Raw genomic sequence first — 15,786 nt, 5'->3', positions numbered from 1 at the left:
GGGTGGGCGCGGTGCTCTCCATCTGAAATTACAGGAAGATTAAAATTAAAGCTCGTCTCCCTCCAGCCAGCGTTTCTCTTTGTCTCCTCTCCGGCTGTGTCATACAGTGACGGCACTAACCAGCCCTCTGTCAGGCCCATTAGGTCCCCACCCCGTAAGGAGGAGGTGGCCCAGCTTTGTGCCCCGATCGAGCCGCTCCAAGTGAGCTAATACACAATGATGTGCACGCACGTGTGCATGTGTTGTTTCCCTCCTCCAAGTCGCAGGCCTGCGTTGAAATGACAAATGAAAATCTTCCATGCGTCTCTATTAAAGAATGGCTTTTGTTTTTTTTCTATTTTGTTCAGAGGACTCAGCCGTGCACGACGCTCATCACGAAAAGAAAAAAAAACAGCACCCTGGACAATCTGCCTTTCACTGGAGCCCCTCTGTATTTATACATTTCCATGTGGGGGTGGGGGGGGGATTGGCAGATGAGTCACTACTTCACAAATAGCTACTTCTTTTTGAAATGTCCCAGTTTGTGTGTCTGTGTGTTCACTTGTACAGATATCTTTGTGGGGACTGGTTTTTTGAAGGAGTCCTGACATTTTGGATGCTCCCTTCTTAACCGTGCTGTTTGAGGGTAAGTTAAAGTTGAAGGTTAGGATTAGATGAGCTTTAGGTTAGTACGTTTAGATGTGGTGGTTCAGGTCAGGCGCTCTGGAAAGCATTGAGTGTCCTCAGCACTAAAGGCCGCTCCACACTAGAGGATAATCCGGCCGATTTAGGACCTGATTCGCACCTTCTGTCAATCGCGTGGTGGAGTTCCCGACCGGAAGTCAGTCGGTGCCGATTATTGGCCCCAAATTATCCTGAAGTGTTTTGGGATTACAAAATAATTTTGAGTCGTAGCCTCACTAATCTCAGTCAATAATCGGCTTCACCAGAAACCAACAATAGCCAACGTGAGAGAGAGCTGACCGGGGCTTTACCAACCAGATGTTGTGTTCTTGTACAGCTGTGACTAAAAACAATACATTTCAAACTCAGCTGGCACGACAGCCTTATGATAGAAGTACAAGGGTGTGTGTGTGTGTGTGTGTGTGTGTGTGTGTGTGTATGTTTGTGTGTTGTTCATACTATTCATCATAATTTCCACTACTTCCGCTTTCTAGTATCTGTCAAAAGTTACGTTTAACGGAACCTACACGTACACAACACAAGTGCATGTTAATGTGCGCATGCGTGCAAGTGCAGAAAAACAGGAGGCTGTGTGTGTCCGTGTGTGTGTGTGTGTGTGTGTGTGTGTGTGTGTGTGTGTGTGTGTGTGTGTGTGTGTGTGTGTGTGTTTGTTTTGAGCTTCCCCACCAGCACATCCACAGGCAAGGTCATCGTGGTTAATAAAACAACAACCTTATGGCCACATGTTCTCACCACAAAACGTGTGAGCGTAAACATCCCGGCGCTGGGCGCATGCACGTCAGTTTCTTTCCTAATTCTCCCTGGTCTGCACCCAGTGGGAGAGCCACCCTCTCCTGTGGGTGCGCGCACATAAGTCAAAACACCCTGCTGTTGTTTGGCCCCGCGCCTCATTCTGTCACGCCAGTTTAACCACACGCGACCACCCAAACCACGAATGCCCACGCAGAGAGGTGCGCAAACGATTCAAACTTTTATAACAATATCAAAATTGTTAACTTTTTGTTTTCTTTTTCTTCATTATTTCCCCTCCTCCTCACGCACTCTCTTTCTCTCTCTCTCTCTCTCTCTCTCTCTCTCTCTCTCTCTCTCTCTCTCTCTCTCTCTCACGCACGCACCCTGGCACGCGCAGAGCCAGCCCCACGCAGCCACCCCTTGTGCAGTCAAGTCCTCAAACTGCAGTGCGGCAGCGCGCTTCGCTATTTTAAGAATCATTTTTGCATGAAGTGGATAAATATTTAATTCTCTGCTCTCCGGTCCCGGCCGACGGAGCTGAGAAGTTGTTGGAGGCAGCGCACACAAACACACACACACACACGCGCTCGCTCGCACGCTCCTCCTCATCATGTGCGATTCCATCTAGTGTAAAAAATTACCTTCAGAAATAAAGATGAATTTTCACCAACACGCATGCACTCACACGCACACACACACTTTACGCACCAGCAGCAGCAGAAACACGCGCGTCTCTCTTACCTCTGCTGAACATGTTGGCAGCGGCTGTTTGGACCGTCTACTGGTGTCGGTGCTGGAGTAGCATCCTTGAGAAAGAGTCCAGTCGTCTGATGCTGATGATGATGATGCTGCCGGGTAAATTGTTAGTTTGATTCCCTGTGACCGCTGGTGCGCGCAGCCGCCTGTACCCCGGTCTCCTCGGTGCGTCCTGTTTGTTTCAGGTGAAGATGGTAGGAAGAGGAAGAGGAGGAGGAGGAGGGATGCAAGCAGCAGATCTGTGCCAGCGAAGTTGTCTCGTCCGCAGTTTTTTTTTAGGTGGAAAGAATAAGCTTGTCCTCTCTCAACCCACCGCCATCTCGTCCGTTGTCCAGGAACCAGTGACGTGCGTTCTGACTTTTAGTTGAGATGATGGACGATGTCCAGAGCAGCTGGAAAACCAAAAAGAAGAAGAAGCAGAGGAAAGTTCCTTCTTATGTCTTCATCGTGCTGCTGCTGTCGGTCTGTCAGGCTGCACGCAGGTCAGGTGGAGAGTCTCAAACGGGCTGTTTGTGTGTCTGTGTGTGTCTGTGTGTGTGAGTGTGTGTATGAGTGAGTCCACTGTCTCTGTTACTGAAGAGCTCCGAGGCAGCCGCTTCAAACCCCCTCCCACCGCGAGATGTGACTGATGAGAGCCTGAGCATCTCTCTCTCTCTCTCTCTCTCTCTCTCTCTCTCTCTCTCTCTCTCTCTCTCTCTCTCTCTCTCTCTCTACAAGATAAGCTTTATTGGCATGACAGTGGAAAAAACCATGTTGATGAAGCAGTTATGCTCCCATGTTAGAATTCTTCTACCTCCTATATGTCCAAGTCTCCACTTCCTCCTTCATCGCCCTAAATTCATTTTGTTTTTGCTTTATGGGCGTGAATGCTGCATAATCACCACAGCTTATTGTCAGCTACCACTAATTTATTCTCTCTCTCTCCTCTTCTTCTGATCGCTCCCTGTCTCACTCTGCCATGGTGGCAACACAATCAAATTGAGAACAGCATTCAAAAATGATGTTGGTCGAGGTTAACGATGTAAAGCAATGATTTGAAAGGAAGTCGGAACCTACAGCAGGATGTAATTTTGTAGTGTATAGAAGATATAAAAGATGTGAAACTAAAAAAGAGGATCTGACCTTGTGCATGATGCACTTTGGGATCTAAGTGGTTAAGCCGTGAGAACGATAGGATAAATTGGTGCCAATGTTATCACTTATTATCATTGTCTGCATCAAAGCCTCTGAGGGTAAGAATTTAGCAAGAGAAGAGTCAGGTAACGTGCTAAATGCTAATGCTAAGATGTTACACAATTCTGAGGTCCAAGGTCACGGATACCACAATAAACGTGACCCAAATTGAAGGCAACATTAAAGCCTTTGTTTCTATTTACTTTGCAAATTAAAGAAGCAATAGACACATTTTCCCACTTGGTGGCAAAGGCTGTCTCCTTTTCCATCTGATCAATGCCTGGATTGTAATAGAATTTAATTGAATGCTTATTTTAGAAAAGAGCAAAACGTGTTCTGTTGTTACATTATGAATTGGACTCAAACGGTACAGACAGGTATGAAAAGACCCAGAATGAACACTGTAAGTGGACTTGGTGGAGCTGTGCACGGGTCCCTGGGTTGTCTGCCCCGGGCCTGGTACACCCTGCGGTGATGCCGGTAATGATCTCAGTCCCGCGCTGGGCATCACAAGACCGCGGTAATGCGCTTACCGTCACAGCCCTACCTGTGGCAAACTGAAATGATTAAAGTGAACACCTCGCAAAGGAATAAGATAATTTCAAGATGTAGAGTTCTGCCAAGAGCACAATGTCCTCAATAATCGTTAAATGAAAGAAGTTTGGGAACCACCAGAACTCTTCTTGCAGTTTGCCAAACCGGATTTTAGGACTCTGAGAGAATGAGGATGAAGATTCTCTCAACGGATGAGACGAGTTGAATTCTTCGGGCAGAGCATTAAGCACTTTGAACCCCAGGCACTGCTCATCTCCTGCATGGCTGATACTGTTCCTACGGTGAAGCGTGGTGGTGGCTGCAACATGCTATGGAGTTGATTGTCAGTTGCAGGGACACCAGTCAGAGAGAAGGGAAGAAAGAATTCAGCCAAATACCAAAACAAATGCATGCAGCCTGCTACCGGGGTAATGGTTCACGTTTCAGCAGGACAATGAACCAAAGCAAAGAGTCTAAACTGTCCTGGAGTGACCCGGACAAAGCCCAGATTCAAGCCCCAGAGAACATCTGTGGTGAGACCCTGAAAACCCCATCATCCAGTCTGACTGAGCCTGAGAGGATCTGCCAGGGAGAAAGGGATAAACCGCCCGAATCTAGGTGTGCAAAGCTCGATGAGATTTAGCCAAGAAGACACCGAAGCTGTTATTGCTGCCAAATTTGGGTTTTACAAAGTGCTGAATTAGAGATATGCAATTTTAATCAATTTCAAACTAAATCCTCCACACAGCACAGTATGCAAAGAGTCGAGGGGTCATCTGAAGTGTTGAAGTTCTGTGTATTTCTCCAACCAACGCCAAATATACAGTTTTTTTCTTTGCCAGTTTTCCCCAAATTAATTATAAGTTCATAAGTTGTTTTCCTGTCAACAAACTTTTTTGTTATGAAAGGTGAAAGTTTCTATTTCCAGAACTGCCAACGTTTTGATGGCTCACCAGGATTGTTTGTGTCCACAAGTCTTGGCCAAGTTGTTTTTCCCTGAATCTACTTCTTTGTCAGTTTCTGGTCACTCGCGGTGCCCAGATGGTCGTGTCACTGCCACTCTGTGTTCTCAGCACTGAAGTTTCTCCTGACTTTTTGCATTCCAATGGCTGATACACTTTTCTTTTATCTACGGCTATAATTTGTTCACTCCAGATTGAGTGAGGCCTGTGTTCTCTCAGCGAATCACATCCACTATCTTTCCCATGTTTTTCTCTCAGTCATATTTGACTTTCAATTTGTTAAACCCACTAACAAAGCCATTACCCACAGATGATGTAAATCTGAACAGCGTTGACACCTTGCATGTGTGTCTTTGTGTATTTTATCACAACAGAACAGTATAGCAAAATGGATAACTAATGTGAGGATGAGAACAATAACAGCTTTCGTGTGTTGCTGAAATTGTTTTTCATTTGATTATGTCATGTGTTGATATATTTAGCTGTCTCCAGGAAGGTTTTGTAGAGAGGCGTTGGATTTGGATTTGGTCAGAGGAGATGTAACTCTAATCAGATCTAATTTTATTTTTTTGTCAACAATCTTGAGGGCGACTTGCTTCTCTCTGCCGCCAGGTTCATCTTTGTGTTGTCCAGTTTTTATACCTAATGTCTGCCTCCTCTCTCTCCTTCTCTCTCTCCCTGTGTGTGTATGTGTGTGTGTGTATGGGGGGGGGGGGGGGGGGGGGGGGGGGGGGGGGCCTCAGAGAAAATCTCACTGGTGTTCACTACCTGTGATAGAATTGTCCCCTGGACAGAAAGAATCTGTATCCTCAATGCCAAAAAGCAATCTTCCAATCTCTTATTAACTTTCTCTCGTATAATTGTCCACAACACACATGCACACAGAAACACACACACACACACACTCACAAAAGCATGTGTCTGTGCTTCATCCTCTTATGGCTTAGCCGTCACCATAGATTGTATAAAAAGCTTGAGGACAGGAGTGCTCAACAAAAGTGAAACCAAAACATCTGCATTGCCCCCTGGTGGCTGGCTGTAGTATGGATCATAAATCCTGCCCCCTAGAGAAAAAAAACATCTAAAATGTAAGTAGTCTGTACCATCCAATTTATTTTTTTCCAAATATTGATTCTGTCCTTTGAGGGATTTCTTATCACAATGATGTTTGGGTGAAACATTGTTATTGACAGCTGAGACTGACTCGTAATTGGTTGAGTGTGTGTATCTGCAGGACCTTGATGTTGGAGTTCCACTCAATGATCACGGCTGCCACAAACATAAAACAAAATCTGAAGATGGCGGCATCCGCATGAGGAATATTTTGGATTCATTAATGCACAGAGGGCGGAAGTGGAGACATGTCGTCCATCTTTATATGTAGTTAGGGTTCTAGTTGCCTAAGCCAATATTAACTCAGCTCTGTGCACATATTGGTTTCCGGATAAAATAAATAAAATAATCTGGTTTTTCAGCTGCTAAATTCTCTTCTATGTTCACCAGACAGTTGCTAACATCATCTGTTGTCTGGCTCTGAGCAGATAAGTTATCTAATCGCTGTGAGTGGTGGCAAAGTGACTCCGCTGGACATCACACACAGGAATTAGATTTATTGTCAATATAAAACTATTGATTAGTGCAGCTTAAAAGCACTGTCTTCTTACAGATCTGAGCTAAAACAAACCCCAGTTTGCATGGAATCGAGCAGATATTCACTGGGTAGCAACAATAGCTGCCAAGGCTAGAGCACAGGCCCAAGAGATGAGACTATCGGCAGAAGGAGGAAAAGAGTCAAGTACTATGAGCACCTTGAAGTCTCACGGGGAGTCAGTTTCCCAAGTTTTCTTAACTTGGTAAAAATGAAACGTGCAACATGAGTCATGTAATACACGAGGTGATATGTTCCCACACACGCAGATGTCACATGTTCTACTCTGTGACATCTTTACTTCACACATGTATGATGAACATGTGTTGAGTGTCATGTTCTTGCACGGCACAAGCTGGTGGCATCACATGTTGGAGGAGAGCTGAGCATTAAACTGTTCGGCTCTCGTTGAACCATCGAGCTTCAATAAAAGCTTCTGCTGAAGTCTTCAGTGCTCCTGAAACCTCTTTCACCCCAGGGTGACCAACAGACACCAGATCAGCTAATGTAAGACCTGGAGGTTCAGGTTAGATCAAGTGAGTTAAATGTCCAGCAATTTCTGAATGGTGCATATTTTCCTCTCAGGAAGAATTGTAGTAATTGTTGCTATCCTGTAATCAGGTCAAACCGTCCTCAGTTTGTCCAACACTTTGGTTAATGATTGAATAGTTGATAGCCGAGACCAGCTGTTCCTTTAAATTCAATCCCAGATTTTTTTTTTGTTAAGATCCATGAATTATAACCTTGGATAATCCATGAAATTGACAAAAGATGCCCTTATGAAACATAACCTCCTCGGCAGAGGTAATAATGCTAAACTTTTTCCAGGACATCCGCTGATATATCTCAATATAAATAAAGTAAAAACACTAGAAATGCTTCTCACGTAATAACACTAATGGCAACGACGCACTGAATCAAAATTATGGAAAAATGTCTTCGCCAAACAAAACAATAAACTAAGACAGACAACAGAGAACTTGATTACAAACCTTTACACTGAGGAAATCTGTTCACTTCCAATCAACTGTTTCAAATTGTATAAAATGAATTGTTCGGGATGCAAACAAAACAGATTATTATCACAATCATCTCTATCGTAAAATGATTTCCTCGTACTTCTTCTGTCTTTAAAGCCGTTCACAGAAAGTGTCCTCAGTTCCCCCGGCCGATTAGTCCTCCTGTCCTGGAGGTCGGCTGGAGATTAAACATGGATTATTATAGTTCATCACGGAATAGTGTGATGTTTGTCAACTCTGACTGACACGTTCCTGCGCCAGTTCAAGACGTGTCAAAGTGTTTCGTTAAATATCTATTTCTATTCATTTGTATTTCATCTGATTCCCCAAATCTCTGCATCCCGATTCTCCTCTTCCACTTCCACAGAAAAAAAATTCTGCATATGAAGAGTTGAACTTTGTTGGTAAGAGCAGTTGGGTGTCTTTACTTCTTATTCAATAATCAAAATAAGCTTCCTGCAGAGTGATTTGTCCGCAGTGGATGTGAAGTTTCCACAAACAGCAATATAACACATGAATATTACATTTGAAAGACACTGTTGCGGATTGTAAAAATACACCTTTATTAAGTCAGAATGAACTGGCACTGGAGTAATATCTGCCCCTGAATGTGAATCACGAGTGTTCATTCCACTCTGAGATTAAAAAAAACGAACACTTCAGCAGGACTTGTATTAGTTCATCACAAAGCCACATCAGCTCAGAGTGGTGGAAAGATTCTCCGACCAACAAAACATCATTGTCGTGTAGAAAAAGAGAAAATCATTCTGACAGATTCTCCGCTGTGGAGCTCCACCCAGTTCTGTTTGGGGTTTTTTGCGATGCAGAATGAAATGTTTTCACTTGATGAAGATTAATCTGGACTCCAGGTCAAGAGAACCTCGTTTTTCATATTTTTTGAGACAGAAATCTCGCACACGAGTGGAGGAATATATACAATGTTTGTCTAGTGCTGCAGTCAATTCTCCAGTGCAGCAGTCAATTCTCAAATCTCGTTAAGCCCGTGGCTCTGTTTGTTTTGTAGCTTCCCTGATTTGTTGTCTCTTTGAACATTTTAGATTTAAAACTACTGTAAGTGGCAGGTCCCAGCGTCTGATGAATGTGTGAAAGGAGTTGGATCGTATAAGACCTGGGCCGGTGTGAAGCAAAGATCCACATATCACATTTCTACTGATCAAGCTGCAGTGAGACAAATATGTTTGTCGATTGCACGAGAGGCCTAATGAAATATGCCGTGCGGCTCCATAATTATAATACATCTCTGGAATAATGTTCAGCATTATAAGGCCATAAAAAAGAGCAAGTCTCATGGGTCTAGGTTCTAATGTTTTACAAGTTCAGCAGCTCCCTGTGAACAAGTGGGGAGGGGAAAGTGATTTGTATGAGCACTGGGCACTTGGCTTAATACATCAGTTTTATACTTGAAAGTAATGTGCTTTGGGCCCTATTAGAATAAATCTGCATATTTGTATGAAATTAAGATGATGACAGATTTGAAGATTTACTTGAGTAATGAAACCTCTAATGTCTCATTTTCAGGCTGAGCCATCACAGCGACTGGACTGCTCGCCTGTAGTCCCGTCCTGATACTGTAATACTGAATCAAATGTATGTTAACTGTATAGCAAATGAAAAAAACGTTAATGGATCTGTGGGATCTGGCAAGATTTTCCTATTTTCATAAATTTTGAAAAAGTCAGAGCTATTACCTCAGATCTCAGTTGATTAAATCAGAAATATAAACGCATTAATCAGAGATTATTTATAAGTAATGAGTTTACCCCACCTCTCGGCCATTAACTGATGGGATTGGCTCCAGCTCCTCCCCTCCCCCCTAGCCCCCCCTCCCCCCTAGCCCCCCCGCGGGATAACTGGTATAGATATAGTAACTATGATAAAACTTATCCCCGGATCTAAACTGTGAGAAAAATAACAGAGGGAGCATCAGGGGGATTTCTCAGAGAAAGACACTTTTGGCTTGATATGATGTGAGTAAAGTAATCATTTTATTTTGAACTGAATTTAATTGGCTCGGCTCATCTGGGGTTCCAAAGATGCCAATCAACAAAACAGGCTCTAGATTTATTCCCATTACGGGCGACAGAGTTTAAGAATAACCGTGAATACACTGAGACAAATGACAGATATGCTCATTTTGGTTGGAGGACCTGAGTTTTTACACTTGCCCATTTTTGGGGTATTTTCTGCACAATTCGAACCAAACAGGCAAAAGAGTATTTGTTTGTCTTTATGATCAGTGTGACTGTTTGAGCTTCACTGTGCAGAAGGATGTACATTGGATGCAGAATAAGTTTTCAACATTAATCTTCAGCGGAAGGGTAAAAGTTTCTCTGTGCTCGCCTTAAAGTCTGCGTTGAACATCACAAGAGTGTTGATGTCAGGCCTGAGACAAAATGCAGTTTACACAATGCAGATGTGCAGTGGAGAAATTTTGCATTTAAAAAGGCACGTGCTAGAAACTAATTGTTATTCCAGACGGAGTTTGTTTAAATGTCTTCAAACATGCCTGGAGGCGTTCTTTAAACATCCAGCTCCTTGTTACCTGACAGCTGAGCATCAGCCACTGAAAAAAAAAAACATTCTTCTCACATAAAAACAAACAGACCATCTCATCCATTTATTCATAACATCCACACCTCCTGATGTTTGCTGTTTTCTACCAAAAAGTAAGATCTGCAGTTAAGCAACACGTAAAGCGGATAAATTATCCCCGGAACAGGTTTGACTCCTGTGTGTGAAATCCTCTGGCCACGTGCGGTCATTTTTTTCCCGGTTGTGGTGTCAGCACCGGTCACCCGCCATCTGTCGAGCCAGTCACTCATCTGCCAAATGCTGTTTGTTATGATCTACTTACCGGCGACTCTGGCAGGTGACCAGCCATTGTTTGCGGATTGTATTCCATGATTAAAACCGGCCGGTGGTTAAAATAAGCAAAATCGCCCGTGAATACCAGGAAATGTCAGAGTCCGTGAGACGCCCTGATGGCACCAGTTGGCCGGGTGTATTCTCCGGGAGAGAAATGTGACCTTTTGCTCACCGACCTGCAGCAGCTCCTTGTATTGATGAAGTCCGCTATCATCCGAGAGATCCTGTTTCAGATTTCAATCAATGTCAACAGTTCTCTCCGCCCGTCCGTCTCTCGCGCAGCTTCCCTTTATCTCGCATCTCATTCTCCTCACCTGCAGGTTGTTAGTGTTAGTCAGTTTATTTCTTATGTATATATCCACCTACTAATTCCACAAACACCTTTCTGTCTTCCTGTCTGTTAATCGCATACTTCGCAGAATCAGCTTCGTACTTGACATGTGAATTATTAATGGCCCAGGAAAGTGCAGTGTTGATGAACGGTGGGATTTGAACACGTGATACGGTCGATATTATTAAAGATTGAGTAATCCAGCGCTCTGTAGCAGTCATTGTGGGGGGGGGGGGGGGGGCTGTTGACCGAGTTCAACATGTCACATAAGCTCCAGCAGCTCTTATTTTGAAAAGTTGTGAACTTGGTATGAAGTAACCACTGGTATAGCAACATTAGTTAGGTATTTCATTCTAACTAATTTATGAGCCACACATGCAAACAGTAATGAAGCAAATTCAGTTTCATTTTCTGAATAACAGTGACCACATACAACACATACTTTCATTATAGACTGTTTATAAAACGTCCAGCACACATAAAAAGTGACCTTTTATTTGGAAGTAGCTCCAAACAGGCAGGTTTAGCACGGCCACTGCACTGGTTCTCCTGAAATGCAGTTTGGTTCATATATATTTTATAGTTAATATGATATAATGCTCCTGGCTCCCCCATTTTTTCTGGCATCTAATCTGGAGTCCACACTTTATTTTTTAGTTTCCTTTAATTGCAAACCTATTTGTGCCTTTGCCCTCCGATCCGTCATCCCAGCTTCCCCTGCATCTCTCCTATAAATTCTTGCCTCCGTCCGTGTTATCTGCTCTTGTGAGGCTAATTTCTGTCTTGACCAGATGAGCTTTGCCTATTTTCGGTAAAAGCTGCATTAGACCTCGTTTTAGCAAAAAGTGTGCAACATGGAGCGAAGTTAATAACTCCTCTCCGTCTCGCTCGCTCGCTCGCTTTGCAGGGATAGGTCACCCCGCAGAGATGATGGACAGGTGATCTGTGCCAGGCTGCGGTGACCTCCACAACCTTTGCGTGACCTTCTGCGACTTTCTGACCAGCTGATTAGTGTCCGTGCCATCTCCCTCTGATTAGCCTGAAAGCCGGAGCTATTTGGACGACCTTTTCAAGTGAAAGGTCCGCTCCCTGTTCTGCTTTCCCTTTTCGTACACAAGTACTTCTGTTCCACCGCCTTCGTTTGCACCAGCGCTCAAACACACACACACACACACACACACACACACATGCACAGAGTCCAACACGCTCAAGAATCCCTTCTCCCGTCTTCTCTTTTCGCTTCTGAAGGGTAAAATGATGAGGCCTATCGACCACCGTGTTGTTAACCACAGCAAATCTGTTCTTGCGTTTCTCCTACATTTCACTCCGTCCTCACAATAGACTCTGTGTTCTTCGATTACTCTTCCCTAACTGCGGCAGCTCTCCTTTCTCTACAAACCCCTGCACCCTCTCTTTTTCTATCATTTTACAGGAGCTAATGTCCTTACTTGCCTGAAACCAGCCACTTCAGCTATATCGTAATTGCACAAACCACAAATTCACCGTGAGCGAAGGGGGAAATGAAAACATGCATGAAAATAAAGAGAGCTTTGTGCCCTTCGGTCACTCAACAGCTCAGCTGGACTCAATAGCAGGTGGGAACAGCGCCGCAGCTGCCGATGGAAATGTTCAATATATTATATAAAGCAGTTACTATAGGCCGGATTGTAAACCGTCAGCAGTGCCCGCACATTGCATCTATTCCTCTGAGACTCAGCCAAAATGAGGGAGTTATTTTATCTCCCCCAATCCATATCTTTCACTTGTCCTATCATTTATCTTTCTCTCCCTGTTGTATTTTATCTCTGTCCATCTTGTTTTACAGGCTTTGGGGAAATGAGATACAGAGAGAGAGAGAGAAAGAGAGAGAAATAGAGAGAGAGAGAGAGAGAGAGAGAGAGAGGGAGGTAGAGAGAGAGAGAGAGACAGACAAGGTGGCGTGTTTACTTCACAGCGTCTGTCGGTCCCTGTGGGAGAACCCGCTGGCCTTCACCTTGAGGTGTGCACGTACAGATAAACATGCCCCTGCTCGCACACTGAAACAGGCAAAAGTGATTTTAAGTGGTTGTGGAAGGCAAACGGGAGCCTACACATGGTAAACGCTAAATCTTACACGGCTATAAAAGTCAGTTATTATTCCTGTAATTAACTCTGAGGCCTCAGTCGATATTTTTTCATGTAATAACGAACAAATGAGTACGGAAGATAATTTAAAGGGGGGTTTGTTCGTAGAGAGGAAGCTGCAAAGAAGTATCACCAAAATGTTCAAGTTTTAGCCTTTCAGCTCATTGATTAAATGTCCAGCTTAAACTTTTCTGTTTTGGTTCCGTGTCACTGCACTCATCGCTCCTTTAGCAGGCAGCGGCTTGAAGTGAAAAGGATCAAAATATTCCCTAAACACGCCTTGCCCAGAGCCAATCAGGAGACAAAGTTAGCAACCGGCCGACAAACATAGAGATGGGTACTTAATGCACCAGATATTATCCTCACACCAAAAACAGAGTCAGAAGAGAATTCATACTGGACTTAAATCCATCAGCTGGACAGAAACATGAATGTTCACATCTGCTGGATGTGTAAACAAGTTAAAAAGTTGAATATACCTTAATGTCGCTCACAGCCAGTTCACGCTGCCCAAAAAATATCAGCTATTGCCTTTTTTATTGTTTGGGCTCTATTTTATTCATCTAAAAACACAAGTCTCAAGCTGTGGAGCAAGTGTATTCAGGGCGTGTTCAAATCCACTTCGGCACATAGTCTTGTAATCATGGGTTTCATCACGTTTTGGGTGTAACATGCAATAAACCAATCAGAGTGTCATCTCCCTTTCCCTTTAAAGTCCAGATGTGCTTGCAGCTCGGCAGGTTGCTCTTATAATGGTGGATTTAGTAGAGGAAACTGATTCGGTTCCCACATGAACATTTTATACTCTGCTATGTTTTATGCATTTTGTTATGTTGATACTCAGCCCTGAATATAACAGTGAAATACACCATCGCTGACTTCAGAGCAGGTTTTTCTCAGTGAATCGTGCATTAACTTCCCTCAAGATGGCAAAGCACCAACAATGTGCCTGATCACTTTAAACACATGGGCTTTTAGGGAAAATCTATAAAACTGTGTGTTGGTATGAACGAGGCAAAGAACCTTGTGTCAGGCCCAGTGCTGCTTTGTGTCTGATAACTAAGTTTTACAAAGTCACCTCATATTTATGAATTTATATTTATTTTCATCTGCCGTCAATTATATAACAGACACAACTATTTATATTCTAATGCTTTCCCTCCAGAATCGGTGGAGTTTATTTTATCTTATTCCAAGTGAACGTTACTATGATTTACAGGGTGCAGCTGGCTGATTTTTGTTTTTGTCTTAGTACATAGACCAAAAATTCATAAGTTACTTAGATATTAGTCTTTAGAATGTGCCACAAATATATGATTTCACTAAATAAAACATATATTTTCTATCTTGTCACTTAAGTAAATGCTGACTTTATTTGGGACTATAATTCAGCCGTAAATTACACTTTTCATTTATACATTGCATTATAATAAACATATTTTTACAAATCTTGCATGCTGTTGTCTTGGTTTATATAATTCTTCTTCCTCTTGGCTGCAGGGACTCTAGTCAAAAGCCAATTCTCTTTAAAGTATACACTCTGAAATTCCTACACATGCAGTGCTTCGTGATCACGTCTAGCAGCAGACTTCTCCTTAGGAATGACTCCAAGTAAACTACAGTGTCTATGAACATTGTGATGAAGGATTCTATCCCTCAGTGATATGCTGATTTGTTGAAAATAGTTTTATCGCTTTAATATTTTATCAATAGTATTAGAGACTCCTTTGTTTAAGTGGCTGTGTCTTTTGCGGATCCATGTTTGCAACTCGTGCACTGGGGCAACTTCCCAAGCAAAGTTGAAGCCCTTGCAGACGTGGGAGTTAATGTTTGTAATATCACCACCGTCCTCTCTTATGTGGACAAATAGTCTACACTGGTTTTATCCGTCCTGCAGCACTTGGTAAACACACTGCACAGAAAACAGTGTCCCCATTAAAGAGGAAGCTGAGCACATTGGTTTCTTTGCCAAGAGACAGTCGGGACCCGCGCCGCTGCACAGGTTTTCTCTATGCATTGATAGATAAATATCACTGACCAGAGCAAATATCTATAATTCACTAAACTCCCATCTCCCTCCGCTCATTAGCCTCTTCTCCTCCATTCCCTCTTCTCCTTCAGATGTCCAGGCTGTATCGCTGTCTCCGAAAAAAATGGTTTTAAAACGTGTAACTCATCCTTAATACTTAGCGTTTTCAACTAGAACAATACAATACGAGTCTTCAGTCAGACATTTCAGCAATAATTGGCTTCATGAATGATTCAAGAGTCGAGAAATATATTAACAATGTTTATTAAATACCGGAGGGAAATTACAAACCAACATTACCAAACAAAGCACATGATGGTAACCTCCCTGATCACCTCTCTGTTTCCACTCTACACTCTGTTTTTATCTTGTCTCAGATGAAGAATCTAATGAACCTTTGAACTGCAGCTTTTGATAAACAATAATATACTTAGATAAATAAAAAAAATAAAAATCTGCATTCCCAATTTGGCTAAAAGTCTTTTTGAGGTGCACCAAATATGTTTTGGTTCAAAAACAAGGAAATCTAATTTACATATCACCTTGTGAATATTAAATTGCCCTGAGCTGTTAAAATCTCCCCTGCTCTGTTTTTGTTGTATTAAGCAGAGTTTAGTTCCAGCTTTGATCCTTATTTTTCATTTAGGGGTTTAAAAAGGATTTGATGGGGTAGTTGTTAGTGAACTCATTAGAGATCTGAGAGTGATACACAAGCTGCCGTGGAGTAATTCATGAAAAGGCTCCGGACTGGAAACGTTATGTTCTCCTCAGCCAGAGAGAGATCCAGTAGTTTGATGTTTTCAAAATGATTTCTTACAAAGAGGTGGAGGAGACGTATTAGTGCCCTAATGAGTGATAAGTGAACTTTATTCATTCATGTGATTGGAAGCCAAAGCAGGCCACTCGAA

Source organism: Pleuronectes platessa, chromosome 15, assembly GCF_947347685.1.
Source record: "Pleuronectes platessa chromosome 15, fPlePla1.1, whole genome shotgun sequence".
In the NCBI taxonomy this organism is placed as follows: domain Eukaryota; kingdom Metazoa; phylum Chordata; class Actinopteri; order Pleuronectiformes; family Pleuronectidae; genus Pleuronectes; species Pleuronectes platessa.
The sequence above is the reverse complement of the archived record's forward strand: the minus strand, read 5'-3'. Positions refer to the sequence as shown.